Source organism: Schistocerca gregaria, chromosome 2 (genome assembly GCF_023897955.1).
Source record: "Schistocerca gregaria isolate iqSchGreg1 chromosome 2, iqSchGreg1.2, whole genome shotgun sequence".
NCBI classification, from domain to species: Eukaryota; Metazoa; Arthropoda; class Insecta; order Orthoptera; family Acrididae; genus Schistocerca; species Schistocerca gregaria.
Genome location: NC_064921.1, coordinates 601,899,575 through 601,927,545, shown reverse-complemented (window position 1 = coordinate 601,927,545; position 27,971 = coordinate 601,899,575).

The following is a 27,971-nucleotide window of genomic DNA, read 5'->3' as shown; positions in this document are numbered from 1 at the left end:
AGTCCGCGGATTAACGGCTTGACGTAAAATTCCAACGCTTTCATCTTCCGTGCTACACGGGGAAGAGACCTTAAAATTCTTCCTTTCCTAACTTCTTTTTTTCCATTCAAATCTAACTTTTCGTTTACATTCCGTAAGACTTTTGTTTAATTGTTTCGGGGATAACGCTGCCAAAGAGAAGAAAATAAAAATAAATACAAGAAAAATAAAGGAAATACAAAAACAATAAAAAAAGAAAATATAAAAGATAAGACAGAATCAAAGAAGACCCGCCTTCACGTTGCGGGACAAGGGCAACGATGCGATCGGATGTGGGTACTGGTGTGGAATTTACAATCCACATCAGGGCCCATAATCCGGTCAAATAAGACCCAATCTAAGAAGTCACGTGGTGGGTCGTAAAATAACGGCAGCGGGTGAAAAACAAACGTTGCGACGGATTTCATACTGCAGCCATACCAATTACCGGAAATTTCACGGAAAATTCCGAAGAGTGATTCTGTTACGTATTAATTGTACGGAAAAGCTACAGCAATATGTGACATATGTAAAACAGAAGAATATGATATTAAACATACGAATAATTGACGAAGTACTGTAAAACTATGAAAATGGAACATTTAGTGATCCATCTATGTCGTACCACTCCTTCATTAAGAATCACGACCGCTAAACCAAATTAAATCTATCTAAAGGACCAACATCCGTTCGTAGGACCGCGAACTACAGGAATAACCAAACCGCAAGATTGACAGCAGTTAAATGGGATTAACGAAATAGACAGAGAAGATGCAATTAAGAGCTGCTCGGTTCATCGTGGGATTATTAAGTAAGCGCTAGAGGGTTACAGAGAAGCTCTACATATTCAAGTGCCAGGCGCTATAAGAGACGCATTGTGTGTAGAGGAGGAGGTTCCTGTTGGAATGCGGAGAATAGTAGAGCTACATATTACGCGAGTGCCTAATTGTTGTGAAATGACCACGACAATAAAATAAAATAAATAGACAAAATTAGCACTGATACGAAAGTTTGGCGATATTCGTTCTTCTTGCATATCAGTCAAGAATGGAACAGAGAAGTGGAAAAATGGTAATGGTACCTGGAGTACCCTCCGCCACCTACCGTAAGGTAGCTTGCGGAGTATGGATGTACAAGTAGATAAACAAAATCAGACGAACACCAGTCCTGTTCTCCTACATCTGCTGCTCACAAACATTACGGCAAACAGTGGAATGTAGTAACAACAAAAACCATCTAAAATGTGAAGGTGGACAAGCCAAAATAAAAGCGAAGCTCCTTTCTTTATCTACGATAATTCTAGTCTCCATGGCTTTCACATACTATGAAGCGTAAGGCCTAGCTAAGTCTCGTTGCCAGCCGTGACGGCCGAGCGGTTCTAGGCACTTCAGTCCAGAGCCGCCCGACTGCTACGGTCGCAGGTTCGAATCCTGCCTCGGGCATGGATGTGTATCATGTCCTTAGGTTAGTTAGGTTTAAGTAGTTCTAAGTTCTAGGGGACTGATGACCTCCAATGTTAAGTGCCATAGTGCTCACAGCTATTTTAAATCTCGTTAATACCTTTATAAACTCTGGTCTCTTGTGAAAACTCCTCGTAGTAGCAGGAAACTATTTGTCAATCAGTCGTGTATAGAACAGCATTTCTTCCTCCCATCCACAAGTGAACTGCAGTGTGTTCCCGTGTTGTCTTGTGCAGTGAAGACAGCTACTTTCCGTTTTCCGGTGCTCCAAGTACAGCCTTCGGTTCTTCCCCCGTACTGGCTGGTACTCCAAGTACAGCCTTCGGTTCTTCCCCCGTACTGGCTGGTACTCCAAGTACAGCCTTCGGTTCTTCCCCCGTACTGGCTGGTACTCCAAGTACAGCCTTCGGTTCTTGCCCCGTACTGGCTGGTACTCCAAGTACAGCTTCGGTTCTTGCCCCGTACTGGCTGGTACTCCAAGTACAGCCTTCGGTTCTTGCCCCGTACTGGCTGGTACTCCAAGTACAACTTCGGTTCTTGCCCCGTACTGGCTGGTACTCCAAGTACAGCCTTCGGTTCTTACCCCGTACTGGCTGGTACTCCAAGTACAGCCTTCGGTTCTTGCCCCGTACTGGCTGGTACTCCAAGTACAGCCTTCGGTTCTTCCCCCGTACTGGCTGGTACTCCAAGTACAGCCTTCGGTTCTTGCCCCGTACTGGCTGGTACTCCAAGTACAGCCTTCGGTTCTTGCCCCGTACTGGCTGGTACTCCAAGTACAGCCTTCGGTTCTTGCCCCGTACTGGCTGGTACACCAAGTACAGCCTTCGGTTCTTCCCCCGTACTGGCTGGTACTGCAAGTACAGCCTTCGGTTCTTGCCCCGTACTGGCTGGTACTCCAAGTACAGCCTTCGGTTCTTCCCCCGTACTGGCTGGTACTCCAAGTACAGCCTTCGGTTCTTCCCCCGTACTGGCTGGTACTCCAAGTACAGCCTTCGGTTCTTCCCCCGTATTGGCCGGTACTCCAAGTACAGCCTTCGGTTCTTGCCCCGTACTGGCTGGTACACCAAGTACAGCCTTCGGTTCTTCCCCCGTACTGGCTGGTACTGCAAGTACAGCCTTCGGTTCTTGCCCCGTACTGGCTGGTACACCAAGTACAGCCTTCGGTTCTTCCCCCGTACTGGCTGGTACTGCAAGTACAGCCTTCGGTTCTTCCCCCGTACTGGCTGGTACTCCAAGTACAGCCTTCGGTTCTTCCCCCGTACTGGCCGGTACTCCAAGTACAGCCTTCGGTTCTTCCCCCGTACTGGCTGGTACTCCAAGTACAGCCCTCGGTTCTTCCCCCGTACTGGCTGGTACTCCAAGTACAGCCTTCGGTTCTTACCCCGTACTGGCTGGTACTCCAAGTACAGCCTTCGGTTCTTCCCCCGTACTGGCTGGTACTCCAAGTACAGCCTTCGGTTCTTCCCCCGTACTGGCTGGTACTCCAAGTACAGCCTTCGGTTCTTGCCCCGTACTGGCTGGTACTCCAAGTACAGCTTCGGTTCTTGCCCCGTACTGGCTGGTACTCCAAGTACAGCCTTCGGTTCTTGCCCCGTACTGGCTGGTACTCCAAGTACAACTTCGGTTCTTGCCCCGTACTGGCTGGTACTCCAAGTACAGCCTTCGGTTCTTACCCCGTACTGGCTGGTACTCCAAGTACAGCCTTCGGTTCTTGCCCCGTACTGGCTGGTACTCCAAGTACAGCCTTCGGTTCTTCCCCCGTACTGGCTGGTACTCCAAGTACAGCCTTCGGTTCTTGCCCCGTACTGGCTGGTACTCCAAGTACAGCCTTCGGTTCTTGCCCCGTACTGGCTGGTACTCCAAGTACAGCCTTCGGTTCTTGCCCCGTACTGGCTGGTACACCAAGTACAGCCTTCGGTTCTTCCCCCGTACTGGCTGGTACTGCAAGTACAGCCTTCGGTTCTTGCCCCGTACTGGCTGGTACTCCAAGTACAGCCTTCGGTTCTTCCCCCGTACTGGCTGGTACTCCAAGTACAGCCTTCGGTTCTTCCCCCGTACTGGCTGGTACTCCAAGTACAGCCTTCGGTTCTTCCCCCGTATTGGCCGGTACTCCAAGTACAGCCTTCGGTTCTTCCCCCGTACTGGCTGGTACTCCAAGTACAGCCCTCGGTTCTTCCCCCGTACTGGCCGGTACTCCAAGTACAGCCTTCGGTTCTTGCCCCGTACTGGCTGGTACACCAAGTACAGCCTTCGGTTCTTCCCCCGTACTGGCTGGTACTGCAAGTACAGCCTTCGGTTCTTGCCCCGTACTGGCTGGTACACCAAGTACAGCCTTCGGTTCTTCCCCCGTACTGGCTGGTACTGCAAGTACAGCCTTCGGTTCTTCCCCCGTACTGGCTGGTACTCCAAGTACAGCCTTCGGTTCTTCCCCCGTACTGGCCGGTACTCCAAGTACAGCCTTCGGTTCTTCCCCCGTACTGGCTGGTACTCCAAGTACAGCCCTCGGTTCTTCCCCCGTACTGGCTGGTACTCCAAGTACAGCCTTCGGTTCTTACCCCGTGCTGGCTGGTACTCCAAGTACAGCATTCGGTTCTTGCCCCGTACTGGCTGGTACTCCAAGTACAGCCTTCGGTTCTTACCCCGTACTGGCTGGTACTCCAAGTACAGCCTTCGGTTCTTGCCCCGTACTGGCTGGTACTCCAAGTACAGCCTTCGGTTCTTGCCCCGTACTGGCTGGTACTCCAAGTACAGCCTTCGGTTCTTGCCCCGTACTGGCTGGTACTCCAAGTACAGCCTTCGGTTCTTGCCCCGTACTGGCTGGTACTCCAAGTACAGCCTTCGGTTCTTGCCCCGTACTGGCTGGTACTCCAAGTACAGCCTTCGGTTCTTGCCCCGTACTGGCTGGTACTCCAAGTACAGCTTTGGTTCTTGCCCCGTACTGGCTGGTACTCCAAGTACAGCCTTCGGTTCTTGCCCCGTACTGGCTGGTACTCCAAGTACAGCCTTCGGTTCTTCCCCCGTACTGGCTGGTACTCCAAGTACAGCCTTCGGTTCTTGCCCCGTAGTGGCTGGTACTCCAAGTACAGCCTTCGGTTCTTGCCCCGTACTGGCTGGTACTCCAAGTACAGCCTTCGGTTCTTGTCCCGTACTGGCTGGTACACCAAGTACAGCCTTCGGTTCTTCCCCCGTACTGGCTGGTACTCCAAGTACAGCCTTCGGTTCTTCCCCCGTAGTGGCTGGTACTCCAAGTACAGCCTTCGGTTCTTGCCCCGTACTGGCTGGTACTCCAAGTACAGCCTTCGGTTCTTCCCCCGTACTGGCTGGTACTCCAAGTACAGCCTTCGGTTCTTGCCCCTTACTGGCTGGTACTCCAAGTACAGCCTTCGGTTCTTCCCCCGTACTGGCTGGTACTCCAAGTACAGCCTTCGGTTCTTGCCCCGTACTGGCTGGTACTCCAAGTACAGCTTCGGTTCTTGCCCCGTACTGGCTGGTACTCCAAGTACAGCCTTCGGTTCTTGCCCCGTACTGGCAAGACGTATTCCGAAAGTGAGGTCCGATGGTTTGCGGAATGGAAAAAAAAATTGAAATTTGTGGAAAGGTCTTATGGAAGCAAACTGCTGAGGTCATCGGCCCCTAAGCTTACACACTACTTAATCTAACTTAAACTAACTGGCTAAGGGCAACACACACCTAAGCCCGAGGGAGGACTGAAACCTCCGACAGGGGGAGCCGCCCGGTTCCTGGCGAGACTCCTCTGACCGCGCGGCTATCCCGCGTGGCTTGCGCATTGAAACCACAGTGAAAACCAAAAGTATTTGATCTCCAGTAGTTAGCCACACCTTCCAGCAACATCTCTACACAGTCGCCGCTCCGTCTGAAATATTTGTCGTAGCGTTGTACCAGCTTTCCAATACTCTCATCATAGAAGGCAGCCGCCTCTACGTTTCGCCAATTCTCTAATCTGATCTGTAGTTCGTTGTCTCTGCCAAACGTTGATTTCATACTCAGCGGTTTCTGTCAGCAGAGATGAAAACCAGAAGGAGCAAAGTCTGGGCTCCATGGAGCGCTTTCAAACACGAAAACGCAGCAGGGGCGTCCTCATTGCCCCTGCAGAGTGCGGCCTAGAACTGTCATGAAGAAGGAAATGCATGACAGTTATGTTGTGTGGGTTGCATCCGATCAGGCGAAATCTCTCACAGGCACTCACTCTTGGTGGGAGACACTGCACTGTTTTATAGACATCTTTACGTGCGCACTGTGCGCTCAGAATTTAAAAGAGAGACGTTACACGATCAACAGACGTACTACAGACGCTGTCCAACACACCTATGGAAAGCTTAGTCGGATTTTCACTGTGGTGTCCATTTCGCGACAGATCGGACCTTTCTTTCGGAATACACCTCGTAACTGCCATCTGGAAACCATGCATATTACTTTTCAAAAAGAATGTTACACTGCACATCTCTCTCGTGTTCATAAGCAGGAAGTAACAGAGCTCCGCCGACATACTTTCAGGGATGGTAATATGCAGCAAAACAAAACAAAATAAAAAATGTGTACTACACATGGCCTCTTAAGTGCGTACCTTAAGAGCTATAGGTACTTCTTCATCTTTGGTCCTGTGAAACACATCGCTACTGCTGAATAAGTGCCCATAATGATTAAGGCGTTGTATACATGGAAGAACCCTGGAGACACTAAAAGGTATCACATAGATTATATAATGGTAAAACAGAGATTTAGGAAGCAGGTTTTAAATTGTAAGACATTTCCAGGGACAGATGTGGACTCTGACAACAATCTATTGGTTATGAACTGTAGATTAAAACTGAAGAAACTGCGAAAATGTGGGAATTTAAGGAGATGGGACCTGGATAAACAGAAAGAACCAGAGGTTGTACAGAGTTTCAGGGAGAGCATAAGGGAACAATTGACAGGAATGGAGGAAAGAAACACAGTAGAAGAAGAATGGGTAGCTTTGAGGGATGAAATAGTGAAGGCAGCAGAGGATCAAATAGGTTAAAAGATTAGGGCTAGTAGAAACCCTTGGGTAATAGAAGGGATGGCTAAAGGACAAATGTAAGGATGTAGAGGCTTATCTCACTAGGGGTAAAATAGATACTGCCTACAGGAAAATTAAAGGGACCTTTGGAGGAAGGAGAACCAGTTGTATGAATATCAAGAGCTTTGATGGAAACCCAGTTGCAAGCAAAGAAGAGAAAGCAGAAAGGTGGAAGGAGTATATAGAGGGTCTATACAAAGGCGATGTAGTTAAAGACAATATTATGGAAATGGAAGAGGATGTAGATGAAGATGAAATGGGAGATATGATACTGTGTGAAGAGTTTGACAGAGCACTGAAAGACCTGAGTCGAAACAAGGCCCCCGGAGTAGACAACATTCCATTAGAACTACTGACAGCCTTGGGAGAGCCAGTCCTGACAAAACTCTACCATCCGGTGAGCAAGACGTATGAGACAGGCGAAATACACCCAGACTTCAAGAAGAATATAATAATTCCAATCCCAAAGAAAGCAGGTGTTGACAGATGTGAAAATAACCGAACTATCAGTTTAATAAGTCACAGCTGCAAAATACTAATGCGAATTCTTTACAGACGAATGGAAAAACTGATAGAAGTCGACCTCGGGGAAGATCAGTTTGGATTCCGTAGAAATGTTGGAACACGTGAGGCAATACGGACCCCACGACTTATCTTAGAAGAAAGATTAAGGAAAGGCAAACCTACGTTGCTAGCATCTGTAGACTTAGAGAGAGCTTTTGACAATGTTGATTGGAATACTCTTTTTCAAGTTCTGAAGGTGGCAGGGGTAAAATACAGGGAGCGAAAGGCTATTTACAATTTGTACTGAAACCAGATGGCAGTTATAAGAGTCGAGGGGGAATGCAAGGGAAGCAGTGGTTGGGGAGGGAGTGAGACAGGGTTATAGCTTCTCCTCGATGTTAATCAATCTGTATATTGAGCAAGCAGTAAATGAAACAAAAGACACTTAAAGTAGATGTCATTAGGTTAGTTACGTTTAAGTAGTTCTAAGTTCTAGGGGACTGATGACCATAGAATGTTAAGTCCCATAGTGCTCAGAGCCATTTGAACCATTTCAACCCTGAGAGATGAATCCTGCAGTAGCGTGGTGCCTGCTGGTGTCGAGTTCATATCTCTCCAATTCTCGTAGGAACAAAATGGTGAAAACAGAAACAAATTTTTAAAAAAGGACTTGCGATACCTCAAAAACCCAAAGAGAACTAAGAGAAAAGGAAGTCAAAAAATAGTTTCCTAAGAACAACTGGAGGGAATTAATATATGCAAAAAAAAAGACTATCTCAGAGTGGAGGAGACACTAAACCCTTTCTACTTCCAAGATAAAGATGAGACAATGGGGTAGGAGCCCGTTACTCTCACCTCCCTCCAACCGGAGGCAGTAAACAGGGAAACGCCTACAGTATTGCAGTCTCGGTTTTTAGGATGGCTGCAATCCAGCAGGGATATCCATTTGTTAACCTCGCTGCAGGAGGAACTGTTTCGCATGGTTTACTTTGAAAAGATTGGGTAAGAGGCAAATCAGGACCCAAAATCAGAGGATCTACCTACACAAAGGTGCTCTAATCCTTGTGAGGGGATGGAAACAGCAGTTTATTTGAGGAAGGTGGTGCCGAAGGTATCTCCATGGGAGGAACTCTTGGAGACCACAAACGTTACAGTTAGGGCACCTAATGCTCTAAACGTAGTATTTCAATAAACAACTGAGGTCGTAGTTCTATTTTTGAGCACAGTCAAGATGAGGTTACATTGTGATTGGCTGTTTCATTTTAATGGTGGCCAAAGTACTAGGTTCTCATTCGAGGAGTTAAAATCCACATCTGAGCTAGTTTGACGATTTTGTTTTTTTCCACTAGCACAACTACACTAGTTCTGTAAGGTGTCAGGCAAATCCAACACCTTCCATGAAAATTCTGACATGATAAGCAAATCCAGTAGTATGCCACATAGCTCCGAATAAATCGTGACATTAAATTAACCAAAGTAATACGAGTCACGAGTGAGCAAATGGAATACCAGAGACCAACTCAAGAATGCCTAAATGCATGTCATACCTTCCCACCGTGAGACAGACGCAGTTCCGAGGGGAGAAACGAGAACAGAAGCCGAGAGCAGAACCGTGTTAAGCTAGAAGGCCCTACGATAAAGGACGGACTGGACACCCACGTCGCCAGCTAACCATTAGGACGACACCACCCTCAAGTTTTAGCGTGAGACTTTTTTGCTTCTTTGTTATGTCAAGGACCACCCCCAGCCCAAGTTAAAGCTAGAGTCCTCCAGAAAAACAGTATAGACCTTACGATAACATAAAAAGGGCCACATCACCCGCAAGTTTTAGCGTGAGACTTTTTTGCGTCTCTGTTACGTTAGGACCACCCCCCAGCCAATGATAAAAGATAGAGCCCTCCAGAAGAACAGTATAGATCTTACGATAACGCTAAAAGGACCACACTAGCTGCAAGTTTTAGCGTGAGACTTTTTCGCGTCTCTGTTACGTTGAAAACTTTAAAAACAATGCCCCACCACGAAAAGTATAACGTTTCTCATTGGATAGACAGAATTTTTGTAGGCGGAGCTTAAGGTTAACATTGAGACCCCGATTGGTCAGATGAAAACACAGCCAGATAGTTTTTTTAAACCAACTTCGGTAAATTGTAGTAAGGAGAAGTTAGGACAGGGTTGCTTCCGAGACGGCGAGGTGAGCGGAGCTGCGCCGGCCGCGGCCCCCTGACGAACACCGACAAGGCAATGAACGCACGCGATGCCGCATAACAGCGCATAAAGCTTCACTCAGAACCGCAGAAGTCTCATCTGTTACACCCCCATTTTGCGTAATACTAGTGTCGATTGTCAATTAAATCTCATGGTGTTCACATTTGCCACTTGAAGTAAAAGTCTGAAATGCGATAATTTTTCTGTTATATAGTTATTGAAAAGCCATATCAGCCACTGTAATTTACGACAAATTAGATAAGCAATTAAAGATGATTGAGGGTCACTGTAGACTGTATTGATAGTTTTCTCTTTTGTGAAACTTAATTTAAACCTAGATTATAGATGTGATATGGAATAAGTCATCCTTCGATCCATTGTAGAACTTTGAAACCCAATCACGGAATATTCGTTCACATTTTTGTTGAACGCAATTGGTTTTTACCATCCTGTTTCAAAATATCTCCTTTTATCAATAGTGCAATTTATAAACAATGTTTTGTGAGTAGAATAAAATTTCCAATGGTAAACTTAACTGCTTTTTCGACGTTATTTTACCAGCTAACTAAAAATAGGAAAGCCTTGAACCCCTTCCACTAAATTTAGTTAGTATTAAGATTCTTTTACAGGGAGTGCAATGGAGCTGACGCTGAGATCATTAAGTATTTGGTTATATCATCGCTAGTCTCACTGAACTCTTCTGAATTCTACATGTCATGTGCGGTCTGGCGTCTCCTTACCAGCAACAGGTCCCAGGTTCAAACTAGTCAATTCCCTAAAAAACACGCTCAGAGCGTCGTTGCACGAAAGTGGTAGTAAGACACGATATAGAACAGACACCACCACGAATGTTAGAGTTCTACCATGTTGGAATTCGATTGGTTGTTTCAATTTAATACTGGACTGTGCTGATGGGAGGGAAGGTTTTAACTTCCGACTAGCGCAACTGGATTAGTTCTGCCATCTTAGATTTTGATTGGCTGTCTTCATTTTAACAGTTCTCTGTGATTGCGTGGAGAAATGGGACAGATGAGGGGACCAAAGAACCACTGTTCTAGTTTCACTATCTTGGATTTTAGTTTTATTTTCCCAGTAGTCCAACTTGCTTATTTCCACTATCTTTGATTTTGATTGGCTGGAGATAGGGGAAGAGGGTGACAGCAGCTGAGGGGTAGAGTTGTGAGAGGGAGAGAGAGTCGGGGGCATGATGATGTTTACATGATAACCTTCACTGTCAATGACAATTCACAGTCATTTTGTTTCAAGAATCGACATTACATACATACATACTATTTACTACTATCTTTGCATATATTTTGTGTCACGTTCTTAGGAGGCTTAAATCTCTATAGCTTTCATAGTCCAATCTTGATCCTCTTTTAAAAATGAGTATTACTGCAGCATTTTTCCATTCCATTTGGTATTTTCTATTGATTGAAAAAGGTCTAAAACCATATACTTAGCTTCTTCTGGCAGGTATTTAGGAAGTCCTCTATATTTTCGATTTCACGAGGTTTTCGGTTTTTAGAGGACTGTAAGGCCTCTGGAAGTTTGTATATTGTTTGAACTTCCTCAGTTTCGTTTTTCTCTTCTTCATCTGACTAGAGATTTTTAGAAAAGCTCCAGTCTTCTCTGTTTAGAAAATCTAAATTTGTCAGTTACTTTTCTTCTTTGCTTATGTATTTCATTGTTTTGAATGCAGTAGATTGATAGCCATGTACCTCTGTTTCTATGTTCGATGTGGATCTTTCTCAGTTTTCTTTGTGTGCAGCTCTTACTAATTTCTTTCTTAATCTCTGAGGAGTTTTCGTCATGATTCTCAGTAAATATAGCTCTTTTCAAGAAAACCGTGTTTTATAATTATTCACTACAAATAGTAAACCCTGACTTTGGATGTATTTATTTCTTTTCCTCAGGGTTTCAAAAGCCAGTCTTTCAGTCAGGTAAGTTAGTTTCAGCGATCCTGATTTGACGTTTATACCCATAGCTTCCTTTGCAACACGCAATCTTATATGGGGTTGCTACTAACATCTGATATAAGGATTGGTGATAAGTCTGTTTTCCATACTGTTCACCATGTTGTTTCGTTCTATAGTATTGGTCTTGTTCATTTCGTTTCTAATTTCACTTTCCCTCTCACTGGAAAATTATATAAGTTTATATGCATTCATCTCATAACTCTCATGTCCTGGAATAATTTTTTCGCCTTTTTATTTGCCACTAAATAATCTATTACTAACTATATCCATTGGACAGCCAAGTACATTTGAAAATCTCTGTCTACAAAGAGTATTTTCTATTCCCAGCTAATTCAATTTCACATTGTCTCATGATATCATTCCATTCTGATTAATTCCTGCTTCTCCTTTTATTTCAGTAGGGTTCTTAATGTGCTGTTGTCCAATTATAGCATTGATATTGCCTCTCAAGACAATGTAGTCAATCGTAATTAGGGAATCAGCGACACTTCGTGAATTCTTTTAAGGTATTCTGTTATACTCACTTTTTGTTACTTCTTCAGGGGCATACACTGACATAAAGCTCGCATGTCCTCTCGCTGTTTTGAATCTGCATGTTACAGTTCTTTCATTTACCCAACTGTAAGATGTTACCACACTCCTTTATTTCTCTTCTTTCTTTTGTAGGACTGTGAATCAAAGAAATAGCCTTCATGGGGCATTCTGCTTTGCAGGCCTTCAGCAATGAATGTCCGAGTGTAATAACTCTGAGCCGTGTCCTGCTCGCGTTGATGCTGTTTGTTCTTTGGCACTTTGTCACAAGCGAGCCGCATCTTATTTCTCCCTGAGTTACTACCATAATGAGTAGCTGATCTGCCTCCAGCAGTGGCAGCAGCAGCGCTTATCGATACTAGTACTGCTATACCATCTTTTGTATGACCGCTATATTTCTGTGTGGTGATGTGTGTGGCAGTCGGTTGGTTGTGACAGAACAGCGAGGAAGTCTCCGTGTGGTGTAGTCAGGCCGGGACCGCTGGCGGCGTGCACGTGCAGTCAGATTGTGAGGCGCCAGCTCCGAGAGGAGTGCTGCAAAGTCTGTTGCCCACCGAACCTGGACACTGAAGATGAGTGATCAGTTAACCTGTTATGAAACCTCAACTGCTGTGACATCTTCTCGTTCGTTGCTGGTTGTTGCTTCCTGGGCCATTCCGGCTAGCAGCAATGTATGGTGCGTTGGAGTCAGCAAAATTTTACAGCCATCTTCCTCTATGGTCTTTAACTATTAACTTGGTTGTTACTTATCGGCGAAGTGCACCAGCTATATTTTCTCCCTTGTGGCAGTTAACGCCCCAGTTGCCTGCCCTGGTCGTTAGCATAGTTTCCGGTAGTGTGTTTTTCCTCGCCATGTTGATGCTGTCTGGCACGGCATATAGTTCGACAGCCTTTTAATTGTTTGTTCATATTTGTTTCTTTGAGTGGTTATTATGCCTTGGCTGTTTTTGGACGCCAATTTTGAAGATGTAATGCTGCTGGTATCTTCGTCCTTGGCTGATGTTGTGCTGTTGTTGTGCCATTGGTCAGGGGGAAAGGGAATTGATTAGGTTGTTGGTCGGTCCTTCAGCTATCCTGGGTCGAGTTGCCATCTGATTATTTAACCTTACTCTTGGCTGCCTGTCTCACCTCGCCTTACATTAGAGCTACCTCCTCAGGCCGACCCTTGGAACACTTCTCAGCACCACTGTTCTATTGCTTTTAGACTGTGATTTTCATTTTAGCCTGAAGTGCTGTGCAAGGCCTTCAGCCGTCGATTAATTTAGTTAGTTTTAATTTTAAAATAAGGCCTTCAGGTGAACTAAATTAAAATTAGATGATTGATTTGTTTAAAAACTAAATTTTGAAGGTTTGTTCTATCTGAAATTCTTGTGATGCAGGGGTGAAGCCCTGAGTTGTTCAATGTCCAGTGTGTGGCATTCAGCTGACCTTTGATGTGATTTATTTTTAAGCTAAGGCCTTCAGCCGTCTTAAATTAAAATTTGAAGATTCGTTTGTTTAAAACGATTTTTTTTAAATTGGCTCTATCTGAAATTCTTGTTATCCAGGCCCTAAGCCCTAAATTGTCCAATGTCTTGTGTGTGGCCTTCAGCCGAGTATTTACGTGAAATATTTTTTTTTAATAAGGCCTTCAGTCGTATGTATTCTTTAATTTTTTGTAACATGCGTTCAGGCCTTCAGCCGTTCGTGTTTTTGGTGTGGTTTTGGGCCTTTAGCGCAGGATGTGTCTCAAGTTTTCTTAAGTAGGCCTAAGCTATATTGTATTATTTTGATCCTTTTAAGGCAATCTGTAACTAAGCAGTTCTTAGGAAAAGAAAGTTGGTGTGTTTTGTGAAATCACCTACATATTTAATCATGTAATCTTCCCATTGTACTGTACTATACTTCAGGAGGGACATTTAATAAGAAATGCAGCACTTTTTTTCTGAAAGCAGGTTGGTTTTAATCAGTATTCCCGCATACCACATTAACCCTATTTTTCAACGTAATCTCCATTCAGTGTGACGGCCTTAGACCACCTTACTGGAAGGGACAGGGAGGGTCTGTATGCCCGCATAATCCTAGTCTACTGGTCGACGTCAAAGGACACCTCTTGCTGCATCAGTAACCTCCCCATATTCCACTTGCTCTTGTGACCTTCTCTCTGTTACACAGGCTTGTGTTAGGCCTTGCGTTGTCACAGAGAACTTCGTTTACATTTTTCTGGCGACGAACACACTGAAGTAGTTTCTTCAATTTCCTGACGATAGCACAATACACTTCAGAATTGATCGTTTCATCATGAGGGAGAACATGAAACAGAATAGCCTCTTCACAGTCCCAAAGGATTCTAGCCATGACATTATCGGCTGACGGCATGGCTTTGAACTTATTCTGCGGAGGAAAGGTGGTGTGGTGCAACTTCATGGATTGCCGTTTTCTTTCCGGTTCGAAGTGACGAATCAATGTTTCATAGCCTGTAACGATGTTCGACAAACAGTTTTCACGATCAGCCTCGTCACACGCAAGCAGATGCGCACCGATGTTCCTTAGTTGGTCTTTATCGTTTATTCTTAGATGATGATGAAATCAGCGGGCACACACCTTTCAGCACCCCGCCTGGTGGACGAGTGTGTTGTCACAACCAACAGAGACGTCCAGTTGAGCAGCGAGGTGTTTGGTGGTGATCCGTCAGTTACTTCGAATCAGAGTGGCTGCACGTTCCAACACTGCTGGAGTCATAGCTGTGCCCGACCTTGTTGCGATGATGACAGACGCCTCACCCAGGGACGTTTGTTCATTGCTCGGTCTCCCTAATATTCTGCAAGCGCCGATGAATCTCTGTCGTGCTCTGGTTTTCCGTCAAGAGAAACTCAATGATAACTCTCTGTTTGGAACGAAGCTGCGCTATAGCGCCATTGTAAAGGCAACGTATATCGTCGCCATCTATTGCAACTCCATGAAACCATAGAGGTCGAAGGGGGAATGTTCGACAATGTCCATCATCAAACCACTAATTCCTTCAACCGAAACTGTCCGGTAAAAATATGTGTTGCCTTATTTTTTGGACGCCCCTCGATAAGTAAAATAAGTATCATTTGTTTATTTGCTATCCATCCAGGTGTTGTAATTATAATTGGCATCGATGTACACTCATGCTCATAAATTAAGGATAATGCTGATACATGGCGAAACAACGCTCTGGTGGGCGGTTTGCGGGTTTAAATCACCTCGGGCTATGACCATGCGGTGCATTTGACCTACTGTCTTTGCACGGCGTTGCTGGCAGCAGTCCACATACGCAGAGTTGTGTAGGTGCATGTCAGAGTACGGTGCAGCGAGTAAGTGTGCAGACGTTTTCAGACGTGCAAATGGTGACTATGTGTTGAGAATGTCCCAAAGAACACATATTGATGAGATTATGAGGGGTAGAATACTAGGGAGACTGGAGGCTGGTCCAACACAGCAGGTCATAACACGGGCCCTACGTATGCCACAAAGTGTGATGTCAAGATTATGACAACGATAGACCGATATCTCACCATCAGTGCCCGCAGACGGCCACGGAGTACTACAGGCAGCTTTGCTCCGGACCTTATCGCAGCCACTGGAACAGTTATCTCCACACACGCAGTCTACAGACGACTGGAAGGACATCGTTTATTCTCCCAGAGACTTTCAAGGTGCATTCCACAGAACCTTAGTCACAGGAGAGCCCGTAAAGCCTGGTGTCAAGAACACAGTACATGGTCATTGGAACAGTGATCCTAGGTTATGTTCACGGACGAGTCCAGGTAAGCCGGACGTTGTGGCCGAGTGGTTCTAGGCGCTACAGTCTGGAACAGCGCGACCGCTACGGTTGCAAGTTAGAATCCTGCCTCGGGCATGGATGTGTCTGATGTCCTTAGGTTAGTTAGGTTTAAATAGTTCTAGAGGACTGATGACCTCAGATGTTAAGTCGCAGAGTGCTCAGAGCCATTTGAACCATTTTTGAGTCCAGGTATAGTCTGAACAGTGATTCTCGCCAGGTTTTCATCTGGCGTGAACCAGGAACCAGATACGAAACCCTTAACGTCCTTGAAAGGGACCTCTATGGAGGTCGTCATTCGGTGGTGTGGGGTAAGATTATGATTGGTGCACGTACACTCCTGCATGTCTTTAGCAGAGGAAATGTAACAGGTTAGGTGTATCGGGACGTCATTTTGCACCAGTATGTCCGCCTTTTCATGGGTGCAATGGGTCCTACCTTCCTTCTGATGGATGATAACGCATGACCCCACCGAGCTGCCATCGTGGAGGAGTACCTTGAAACAGAAGATATCAGGAGAATGGAGTGACCTGCCTGTTCTCCAGACCTAAACCCCTTCGGGCACATCTAGGATGCTCTCGGTCAACGTATCGCTACACGTCTTCAAAACCCTAGGACACTTCAGGAGCTCCGACAGGCACTGGAGGAAGAATGGGAGGCTATACCCCAACAGATGCTCGACAACCAGATCCAGAGTATGAGAAAACATTGTGCGGCCTTTGTGCATGTGCATGGTGATCATATCCCACATTGATGTGGGGGTACATGCGCGGGAAACAGTGGCGTTTTGTAATACGTGTGTTTCGGGACGGTTTTCTCAACTTATCACCAATACCGTGGACTTACAGATCTGTGTAGTGTGTGTTCCCCATGTGCCTACGCTATTAGCGCCAGTTTTGTGTAGTGCCACGTCGTGTGGCACCACTTTCTGCTATTATCCTTAATTTATGAGCACGAGTGTACTTTGGTGGGGTTGCACGAGACAGCGGGCTCGGCAGCCGAGACGTCGGCCGTCCAGTGGCGAGGCGTGGCGCCGCTCGCCTACCTGTCAGGGCGCGCCGCCGCCTGTCTCATTATGAGTGATCCAGTGCGCCTGCGCAGCAAAAATGAGCAGACGGGCAGGCAGGCAGGCAGGCAGGCAGACAGAGAGGCGGACGCGCGGCGCCGGGACAGACGCCGGCGGCAGCACCAGCGGCGGCGCCGCCGGCGGACGCCCGGGCTTCCAGACGTCGCCGGCCCGCAGAATTAATTACTCTGCCGGCGCTGACAGCCTGGGAATCCTTCACTATGCAGTGAGGCGTGCGCTCCAGTGACAAAAACAGCTGCAGTGTTTTACCCAGTGGAAAAACCGCTCTCCACCGTATTACCTGTACTTCACGGGAGAACTTTTGCTGGGTTTTGATTGCAAGAGTGAACCGCAACTCGTGCCTCGAGGCATGCTCAGATCACTCAATTCCTCACTCGTTCCCAGTCTACGTAAATCGCTGCGGAATGTGCAGAGTAGCTGTTCGACAGCTTATTTATAACTAATTTTAACTACCTCGTGATGTCACAGCAGTCCAGTGGCTCTCCTTTCCATTCTATATATGCAGGGTGTCACAAAAAGGTACGCCCAAACTTTCAGGTATCATTCCTCAAACACAAATAAAGAAAAGATGTTGTGTGGACATGTGTCGGGAAACGCTTAATTTCCATGTTAGAGCTCACTTTAGTTTCGTCCGTATGTACTGTACTTCCTCGATTCACCGCCAGTTGGCCCAATTCAAGGAAGGTAATGTTGACTTCGGTGGTTGTGTTGACATGCGACTCATTGCTCTACAGTACTATCATCATGCACATCAGTACGTAGCATCAACAGGTTAGTGTTCATCACGACCGTGGTTTTGCAGTCAGTGGAATGTTTACAAATGCAGAGTTGGCAGATGCCCATTTGATGTATGGATTGGCACGGGGCAATAGCCGGGGCCCGGTACGTTTGTATCGAGACAGATTTCCAGAATGAAGGTGTCCCGACAGGAAGACGTTCGAAGCAATTGATCGGCGTCTTAGGGAGCACGGAACATTCCAGCCTATGACTGGAGAAGGCCTAGAACGACGAGGACACCTGCAATGGACCAAGCAATTCTTCGTGTAGTTGACGATAACCCTAATGTCACCGTCAGAGAAGTTGCTGCTGTACAAGGTAACGTTGACCACGTCACTGTATGGAGAGTGCTACGGGAGAACCAGTTGTTTCCGTACCATGTACAGCGTGTGCAGGCACTATCAGCAGCTGATTGGCCTCCACGGGTACACTTCGGCGAATGGTTCATCCAACAATGTGTCAATGCTCATTTCAGTGCAAATGTTCTCTTTACGGATGAGGCTTCATTCCAACGTGATCAAATTGTAAATTTTCAAAATCAACATGTGTGGGCTGACGAGAATCTGCACGCAATTGTGCAATCACGTCAACATCACAAATTTTCTGTGAACTTTTGGGCAGACATTGTTGGTGATATCTTGAGTGGGCCCCATCTTCTTCCACCTACGCTCAATGGAGCACGTTATCATGATTTCATACGGGATACTCTTCCTGTGCTGCTAGAACATGTGCCTTTACAAGTACGACACAACATGTGATTTATGCACGATGGAGCTCCTGCCCATTTCAGTCAAAGTGTTCGTACGCTTCTCAACAACAGTTTCGGTGACCGATGGATTGGTAGAGGAGGACAAATCCCATGGCCTCCACGCTCCCTGACCTCAACCCTCTTGTATTTGATTTATGGGGCATTTGAAAGCTTTTGTCTACGCAACCCCGGTACCAAATATAGAGACTCTTCGTGCTCGTATTGTGGACGGCTGTGATACAATAGACCATTCTCCAGGGCTACATCAGCGCATAAGGGATTCCATGCGACGGAGGGTGGATGCATGTATCCTCGCTAACGGAGGACATTTTCCTATAACATAGTGTTTGGAGTCGCCCTGGTACGTTCTGTTGCTGTGTGTTTCCATTCCAGGATTAATGTGATTTGAAGAGAAGTAATAAAATGAGCTCTAACATGGAAAGTAAGCGTTTCCGAACACATGTTCAGACAACATATTTTCTTTCTTTGTGTGTGAGAAATGTTTCCTGAAAGTTTGGCCGTACCTTTTTGTAACACCCCGTATATATTAGAAATTTTTGACCGGCTTACTTCAAATAAACTTCTAAGAAATGTTCGGATGGACATAGGCTACATATTTTTAATATACGTGGTATATAACTATGTATACAGTAATATAGACAGAAGGAACATTGTTAGCAAAACTCTCGAATAGCTCTGACCGATTTGCTTCCAATTTTTGGACGATATTGTAATAATTATTCGGATGGATCTACGCTACAGAGAGAGAGAGAGAGAGAGAGAGAGAGAGAGAGAGAGAGAGAGAGAGAGAGAGAGAGAGTATAAGTCCACCCAAATGCTTATGTGAACAGCGTGTAAAAATTTCAAGTAAATCGGTAAATAACTATTCGATATTTATGCTAACAATCTTTCTTCTGTACATATTATTATATACATATCTATAGACCATATATATTAAAAACATATAGCCTGTCCGAAAGATTCAAAAATGTTCAAATGTGTGTGAAATCTTATGGGACTTAACTGCTAAGGTCATCAGTCCCTAAGCTTACACACTGCTTAACCTAAATTATCCTAAGGGCAAACACACACACATGCCCGAGGGAGGGCTTCGAGAGGGAAAGGTTCCGCAGCACAGCCCATGACTGCAGCGCCTAAGACCGCTCGGCTAATCCGGCGCGACTCCTAAAGATTAATAGAAGTTTATTTGAAGTAAATCGGCCAAAAGGTTTTCGAAATTTTTGCCATCAATGTTTTCCCCTTTATGTGTTATTATACATATATTTGTATACCACACCGAGCGAGGTGGTTAGCGCACTGGACTCGCATTCGGGAGGACGGAGGTTCAAACCCGCGTGCGGCCATCCTGATTTAGGTTTTCCGTGATTTCCCTAAAACACTCCAGGCTAATGCCGGGACGGTTCCTTCGAAAGGGCATGGCCGATTTCTTTCCGCGTCCTTTCCAAGTCCGATAAGACCGATGACCTCGCTGTAGTAAATCGTTCATTACTTTTCTAGAGTTTTGCCAACAACGTTTCCACTTTATTCGGTATGTACGTGTTTGTATAACATACATATTAAAATATGTAGCGTATGTACGTCCGAATGTTTATGACAGTATCACGTAAAATTTTGAAGTACATGAGTCAGGAACTTTTCGAGGTTTTTGGTAAGAATGTTAAACAACGACTTGTGTTTATGTAGTAGCATAGGTAACGGTACGACTATGTCGAAATCCAATGCTGTAAGTTTGCATACTTAGTTATGAGTAACGAACTTCGTTTTTACTATCTCGTTTGTTGCACGGACCCCAGCAATCTAAATTACATAGTGCTGAAGAATGGATATATGGCACGACTTTGTAGAACTTCTTTGACACACAATGTTACGCAGCAATGAATACTGCCACGAATAATTAATTTAAAATCGACGGTCCTGCCTGACAAGCAGCGCGAACAATTATAATAAACCAACAAACATGCTGGCATGTGTAGATTACTTCCATGAAACAACTTTTACTGCTTCAATCACTAATGTATATTAGCACTTCGCGTTTCGGCTCGATGACACTGACACACTCAGCAAATAGTCGTCCCTCTTCCGGTTAGCGTACACGTAACTGTTAACCATCTGATGATGGCATCATGCTGCCAAAACGCGTCATGTTAATAAATATTAGTAAAAAAAAGGCTGAAGCAGTAAAAATTATTTCATAAATTTGGGATTAATTCAAGATTACGTTTCAACCACTAGCTGCAGCTCAACACGGTGTTACCGCATAACTATCGATAAATCATTCGTCGATATGCAATTGCTGGACAGTATGACTTAATAAAAAGATGTACCACAGAAATGGTAAATAAATGTCACGTGTGAGGATGTAGGGTTCTCAGCCCATTCACAAATAAAGCGTGCAAAATAATGACTTTTTCACGCTAATACCTGGAGTTGGAAGATGGGAAATGATGAAATCATCTCGCTTGATCAGCAAAGTGGTGACGTCGTCTTTTCCCAACGTTTCGATGAGTTTCATATTCCTCATTTTCAACCGAAGTGTCGGGATGCTCGTTCGTTCGTTAAATGACGAGCCATCCTGGGCTAGAGTTGTTTGCAGCTCACGGTCTTTAGGAATGGCCCCTGCTGGATCTTCTGCTGGTCGGTGAACTCTCGTTGATAGATTGGCATGATGTTTACCTGAAACTAAAAGAAAATGACAAGCCAATCGAGTTAACGATGGTAATGATGTAATGGATGTGATGATGGATGAGGGCGTTGTTAGCTTAGTCTAGTGTGAAGAAAATTATCCTCGCAGTAGATCAGGCCAGCTTGTGATCGGTCTGTGGTGTTGTTGGTGGTCCAGAGCCTGGATGAGCCGATTTCGGAATTGTCCCAACTTCCCGCAGAAAGCAAGTGCATTCTGCCGGAATCTGCCCCGCAAAAGTTGGATACCCGTGTCTTCATTCAGCGGACGGGTTGGATATAGACATGGGAGGCGCAGGGCGAGTTTGAGGTATCGGTTCAGCACCCTTTCCAGTGTTCCGATGTGCGAGTTATCTGCGTATCCCCACACCACAGCCGCGTATTCCAGCGCTAGTTCGACCAGACTAGGGGCAGAGTTATGCCGTGTTCCGCGTCCGCCATGGGGCCATGGGGCCTCCCAGGATATTGACTGGTGACAGATCTAGAGGAAGCCGCGTTCAAGTGAAGAGTACTACATGGCTCTTGGCTGTGTTGAATTTCAGTCGCCACGTCGTCGAACATGCTCCCACTGCATCGCATGCGAATAGGAGACGGGGCTCATAGCATGAACATTCATTCTACAGATGATCAGTGCTGAATGGTCAGCGTAGAATGCGAGCTATACCTTCCCCACTCATGGGGCATCGGTCGTGTACATGTGTAGAAGTGATCAGCGTACCGACTCCTGCACAACCCCTGCGCATATCTGCCGATCTGTGGACGGTCCTTCGTCTGCCCTGACGTCTTACCTCATATCGAGGTTAAACCGGAGAAGGACTACGTGTGAATCGTTGCACGTGCTCAGAAAGCTTGTGCACAGGGCTGTCGTGCCACACGGGGTCGAACGACTTAGACATGTCGAAAACATAACATCTCAGGATTTCCTCGTTTTCCGAGTGCTCTCATAGCCGGTTCCACCAAGCTCATCAGTTGATGAGTAGTGGTGTGGCCACTCTAGAATCCAAAATTATTCGTCTCGTTTGATGTGACACGTTGTTTCAGCCTGTTTTTGTACAGACACTCGAAGACTTTCGAGAAGGACGGTAGTGGGCAGATGGTCCACTAGCTGCCAGCCTGCCAAGGGTCCTTGGCGGTCTTCAAAATGGCCGCCACCTCCATGTGTTTCCACGCAGTAGTTTGGACACCCAAGAGCAGAATATAATCAAAATGTGTGTGTGAATTCCTAAGGGGCCAAATTGCTGAGGTCATCGGTCTCTAGACTTACACACCATTTAAACTAACTTTAACTTATGCTAAGAACAACACGCACACCCGTACCCGAGGGAGGACTCGAGCCTCCAGCGGTCATGGACTGTGCCAATGGTCCCGGCGGAGGTTCGAGTCCTCCCTCGGGAATATGTGTGTGTGTGTTTATCCTTAGGATAATTTATCTTAAGTAGTGTGTAAGCGTAGAGACTCATGACCTTGGCAGTTAAGTCCCATAAGATTTCACACAAATTTGAAAATTTTTAACCTCCAGCCGGAGGGGCCGCTAAATCCGAGACATGGCGTCTCAGACCGAGTGGTCACTTCGCGCTGCATCTGATCAAAGGTAACGCTAATGGCTGGTGGACCGCCGGTAGCTGGTTCTTCAGCAGGTGATTACCGATGTCGTCAGTGCTTCGTGAGCTGTGCTGCACTTATTTCTCACTGACCGGTTGAATAATGTCGTATCCAGCTCTTGGTGCCAGGAAGATGGACAATTAATCCTCGGCGTAATGAATGTGGTATTCGTGAACCACGTCGGTCACAGACGTAAAAACCGCTGCAAAAGCATCAGAAAGTACGCTTGCCTTAGCACCTCGCTTGAAGATGAAGTCCTGGCCCTCCTGCAGCGCTGGGGTTCGTTGTCGACGACACAGAGGGTTCTGGACGGCTCCCCAAGCACTGCGGTCATCAGGGTTTATTGTGTTCTGTGGGTCTACATATACGTCTACATGCATACAGATACTCAGCAGACCACCGTACGGCGCGCAGTGGAGGTAATCCGTACCACCGCTAGCCACTTTCTTTCCTGTTCCACACGCAAGTGCAGCGAGGGGAAAGGACTCTCTATACGTCTCCGTATGAGCCATAATTTCCCATATCTTATCTTCGTGGACCTTACACGAAATGTAAGTCGGGTGCAGTAGAAACATTGTGCAGTCAGCTTCAAATGCCAGTTTTTTTAAATTTTCTTAATAGCGTTGCTAAAGAAGAATATCGACTTCCCTCCAGGAATTCCTATTTAAGTTCCTGAAGTACGTCTGTAACACCTGCGTGTTGTTCGAAAATACCAGTAACCCAGTAACAAATCTATCAGCTCGCTTTGAATGTTATCTTTCTAAAAAAAAGATAGTATGAGATCAGGAGCGCCGTGGGCCCGTGATTAGCGTGAGCAACTGTGGAACTGGAGGTCCTTGGTTCAAATATTCCCTCGAGTGAAAATTTTGCTGACATCGAAATAAGTTTCCAAGGAATAGAAAAGCAACTGGAATCACTCAACAGAGGAAAGTCCACTGGACCTGACGGGATACCAAATTCGATTCTACACAGAGTACGCGAAAAAACTTGCCCCCCCTTCTAACATCCGTGTACCGCAAGTCTCTAGAGGAACGTAAGGTTCCAAATGATTGGAAAAGAGCACAAGTAGTACCAGTCTTCAAGAAGGGTCTTTGAGCAGATGCACAAAACTATAGACCTATATCTCTGACGTTGATCTGTTGTAGAATTTTAGAACATGTTTTTTGCTCGAGTATCATGTCGTTTTTGGAAACCCAGAAACTACTCTGTAGGAATCAACATGGATTCCGGAAACAGCGATCGTTTCAGACCCAACTCGCTTTATTTGTGCATAAGACCCAGAAAATATTAGATACAGGCTCCCAGGTAGATGCTATTTTTCTTGACTTCCGGAAGGCGTTCGATACAGTTCCGCACTGTCGCCTGATAAACAAAGTAAGAGCCTACGGAATATCAGACCAGCTGTGTGGCTGGATTGAAGAGTTTTTAGCAAACAGAACACAGCATGTTGTTATCAATGGAGAGACTTCTACAGACGTTAAAGTAACCTCTGGTGTGCTACAGGGGAGTATTATGGGACCATTGCTTTGCACAATATATATAAATGACCTAGTAGATAGTGTCGGACGTTCCATGCGGCTTTTCGCGGATGATGCTGTAGTATACAGAGAAGTTGCAGCATTAGGAAATTGTAGCGAAATGCAGGAAGATCTGCAGCGGATAGGCACTTGGTGTAGGGAGTGGCAACTGACCCTTAACATAGACAAATGTAATGTATTGCGAATACATAGAAAGAAGGATCCTTTATTGTATGATTATATGATAGCGGAACAAACACTGGTAGCAATTACTTCTGTAAAATATCTGGGAGTATGCGTGCGGAACGATTTGAAGTGGAATGATCACATAAAATTAATTGTTGGTAAGGCAGGTACCAGGTTGAGATTCATTGGGAGAGTCCTTAGAAAATGTAGTCCATCAACAAAGGAGGTGGCTTACAAAACACTCGTTCGACCTATACTTGAGTATTGCTCATCAGTGTGGGATCCGTACCAAATCGGGTTGACGGAGGAGATAGGGAAGATCCAAAGAAGAGCGGCGCGTTTCGTCACAGGGTTATTTGGTAACCGTGATAGCGTTACGGAGATGTTTAACAAACTCAAGTGGCAAACTCTGCAAGAGAGGCGCTCTGCATCGCGGTGTAGCTTTTCGCCAGGTATCGAGAAAGTGCGTTTCTGGATGAGGTATCGAGAGCGTGCTTTTCTGGATGAGGTATCGAATATATTACTTCCCCCTACTTATATCTCCCGAGGAGATCACGAATGTAAAATTAGAGAGATTAGAGTGCGCACGGAGGCTTTCAGACAGTCGTTCTTCCCGCGAACAATACGAGACTGGAACAGGAAAGAGAGGTTATGACAGTGGCACGTAGAGTGCCCTCCGCCACATACCGTTGGGTGGCTTGCGGAGTATAAATGTAGATGTAGATGTAGAATTGCTTCGATGTCTTCCTGTAACCCGACCTGGTACAGGTCCCAAACACTCAAGCAGAACTCAAGAATAGGTCACACTAGCATCCTATAATCCAACCCCTTCGCAGATGAACCACATTTTCCTAGAGTTCTCCCAATCAACTGGAGTCTGCTATTCACCTTCCCTACTACAATCCTCACATATCCATTCCATTTCGTATCACTCTGCAGTGTTATGCCAAAATATTTAAACGACGTGACTGCGTCAAGCAAGCACAACGTTACCAAACTTTTGTCCAAATATTATTGTATTTAAAAAAAAGAAACTAGAAAACCGCCTCGATTGCGAAAAAAACACCTAGTGTTAAGTGTTAACCCAGGTTTCGGCGTAGATAACTACACCTTCTTCAGAACAACAATAAAACCCACAAGTGCCTAAGAAGACCTTTGTCAACGATTAAAATAGCACCATAGCTGTACATTTATAAACGAAAAAGAAAAGGAAAACACGATCAGTACGTTTGTAAAAGTCAAAACCACTACTTAATGGTGTACGCTCCACCTCACACCGGCCTATGTTCGATGGGCCATGACCCGCCATAAACTGCAGCTATAAATGGTCGCTCACTTACAATCTTGACCCGCTACCTATGCACGTGCGCAAGACAAGGGAAGTTACTTGAATGCGCATGCTCATACGAATACGAGAAAGTTTATACATGGGTCGGGGCTAAATGGCCCATATATTGCCAACCGTGGATCAACGTATATCAAAAAATGGATTGGATAGAATAAGTGACGAGCTAAATAGGAAATGAAACCTAAAAATAACCGCACACGGCTGCTTATGCTAGGAAAGAAACTTATATATGAAGCTACCTATGACAACAAGAGGAATTTTTAAAAACTATACCTAAAGCCAGTAGTTAGGCTGGGAGGGGTGGGGGTGAGGGCTGAGGGGAGGTAATCTAAGGACGTCGTGGTAATAAAGATATAGGGATAAAACGTGAGGTGTTGAATGGGCTAAAATCACCTTTTTTTTATATTAACCAACGATTACTGACGCGCTGCGATGTTGAAGGTTCTCAAATATTATTGGTTTGTTTTTCCTATTCGTCCGCATTGACTCACATTTTTTCTACATTCAGGGCTAGCTGCCATTCATCCCACCAACTAGAAGTTTCGTCTAAATCATCCTGTATCCTCCTACAGTCACTCAACTTCTACACTTCACCGTACACGCAGCACCATTAACAAAAAGCCACATATTGGGGACTGGTGACCTCAGTGGTTTAGTCCCTTTAAATAACAAACCTACCAACCGACAACAACAGATTGCTGGCCATCCTATCTGTTAAATCATTTATGCGTATAGAGAATAATAACAGTCCGGACACACCTCCCCGTGGCTCTCCTGACAATACTCTTTGCTCTGACATACACTTGCTATAGAGGAGGCCGCCCGGAGTGGCCGTGCGGTTCTAGGCGCTATAGTCTGGGACAGGTTCGAATCCTGCCTCGGGCATGGATGTGTGTGATGTCCTTAGGTTAGTTAGGGGACTGATGACCACAGATGTTAAGTCCCATAGTGCTCAGAGCCATTTGAACCATTTTTTTTATTGCTATCGAGGACGACGTACAGGGTCCTAGGGTCCTATTACTTAGAAAGTCTTTGATCGACTCACATATCTGTGAACATATTTCATTTGGTCGTACCGTCGTTAACTGCGAGCAATGATTTCCGGATATCTATAAATGTGGAGTCTGCTGGTGAACCTTCATCCATACTTCGCAGTATATTACGTGAGAAAAGGATAAGCTGAGTTTCTGTTGGGATCGCCCCATTCCAGGTTTCTGTACTCCTTTATATCCATTTTGATCTCACTAGTCATGTGGTTCAGTCAGGTTTTCTGTCTCGGTGATGGGTGATTTGCCATTGACAGGACAGCCGGATATTCACAGTGATTGCCTCCAGGATGCGTGGCGGTAGCTGTAGCGAAAAATGTCGTGGTCCTTGCAGCCATATTGGTGGCACTGCACCTGCTGCCCAAAGTATTCTTCTGTTGAGGAAAGCCAGGGCTGCGTCGGCACCCACTCCACTTACATCAGGGACATCTTCAAGCCATTCCCCTTTGTAGCACTCGCTGTTCATGTTACGACATTCTGGACGACCGGGTGGTAATGCTGCGAAGCTGGTGCCTGGCAGAACTCTTCTAGAAAGTTTGTATCTTCTGAAGGCATTGCAGCCTCTGTAACTGGCCACATGGGGTTCGTCGCAGCTGCAGCAAAGAGGAGCCTCTTGCTTCTTCTTTGAACAAAAAAATGGCTCTGAGCACTATGAGACTCAACTGCTGTGGTCATCAGTCCCCTAGAACTTAGAAATACTTCAACATAACTAACTTAAGGACATCACACACATCCATGCCCGAGGCAGGATTCGAACCTGCGACCGTAGCAGTCGCACGGTTCCGGACTGAGCGCCTTAACCGCGAGACCACCGCGGCCGGCACTCTTTTTTGAACATTCTCTGTTCTTATGCATGCCTACACTTTACATGCAACGAGCTGACTTGTGGCAGGAGTGTGCTACATGGTCCATGTCTTGGCAAAAGTACCACTGACCTCTCTTGCCCTTGGCTCAGAGGCATTCCACTGTGACTAGATTATCTGTAATGTTTTCATGCTGGAAAATGTTTTGATTTTGTGCTTTGTCGATCAGGACAACAAGAAACAGGGGAATGTTGCTGTGTGTCCTCAGCAACTTTATCTCGCCTGTATATAGCGTTGGAAAACCCAGGATTTCGATTTCCTTATTCAGGTGGGCAGGTTCCATCTTCATTGGGAAATGCTTAAGGGGCCTGCCATCGTAGGAAACCAATGCAGCCACTCGGCAACCTACAGCTTCATAGGTTTCTGGTAGCCATTAGAGTTCATCACCTGGACCCTGTACAGACCGAGTTGGTTGTTGCAGATGAATTTAGCGTTGGCCACATTCCTGATCAACCTCTGGAGGGTTTCGTGATCAGAGGTGATTTGTTTTCGTGCGGAGGTCTCGGTGACCCAGGCAGCGCAAGGGCTTCCTTTGAGTCACTTCCAGCATG